A 1055-nucleotide genomic window follows, 5' to 3' on the forward strand; every position below is an offset into this window, starting at 1 on the left:
AAAACAGCCAGATTTAATGGCTTATGCCTGCAGTCTCAGCTACTTGGGAGGCTGAGGTGGAGAATGGTTTGAGCCCAGGAGTTTAAGATCAGCCTGGACAGCATAGCAACTCTTCCTCTCTTAAAAGAGAAAATAAAAATTATATATATAATATTAACAGAGATATGATATATTAATATATAATATATAATAATATATATAAAGGAGATAAACATATTTGTATGAGCCTAGGAAAATGTATAGCTGAATATCCATACTTTTTAAACCTAGTTCACCTTAAAGATTTGCTAAAATCAGACTTATTGCTTTTGTAATAAATTATAATATAGAAATGTTTATTACAAATAAACAAGCAATGAATGAATGAATAAATAAAATCATCAGATGTTGAGATGGAATTGAGATCAAATCTTGTTCTACCAACTTTGGACACATTACCTAATCTCTCCAAGCCTGGATTCCTCAATCATAAATCTCCACCTATAGAAGAAACTATTTTGTTTCTTTATTTTATTTACTTATTTTTTTACAGACAGAGTCTCGCTCTGTTACCCAGGCTGGAGTGCAGTGGCGTGATCTCGGCTCACTGCAACCTCTGCCACCCAGATTCAAGCGATTCTCCTGCCTCCGCCTCCTGAGTAGCTGGGATTACAGATGTGTGCCACCATGCCTGGCTAATTTTTGTATTTTTGGTAGAGATGGGGTTTCACCATGTGGCCAGGCTGGTCTCAAACTCCTGACCTCAAGTGATCTGCTCACCTCAGCCTTCCAAAGTGCTCAGATTTATAGATGTGAGCCACTGAGCCCAGCCTGTTCTTGTTTGTTTGTTTGTTTGTTTTGAGACAGGCACTTGGTCTGTTGCCCAGGCTAAAGTGCAGTGGTGGCGTGATCACGTCACTGTAACTTTTTTTTTTTTTTTTTTTTTTAAATAGAGACGGAGTTTCACCATGGTGCCCATGCGAGTTTTGAACTCTTGGGCTCAAGTGATCTGCCTGCCTCAGCCTCCCAAAGTGCTGGGATTATAGGCCTGTGCCATGGCACCCAGCCAGCTCACT

The sequence above is a fragment of the Trachypithecus francoisi genome, unplaced genomic scaffold (genome assembly GCF_009764315.1).
Source record: "Trachypithecus francoisi isolate TF-2019V2 unplaced genomic scaffold, Tfra_2.0 Lachesis_group20, whole genome shotgun sequence".
Lineage (NCBI taxonomy): Eukaryota > Metazoa > Chordata > Mammalia > Primates > Cercopithecidae > Trachypithecus > Trachypithecus francoisi.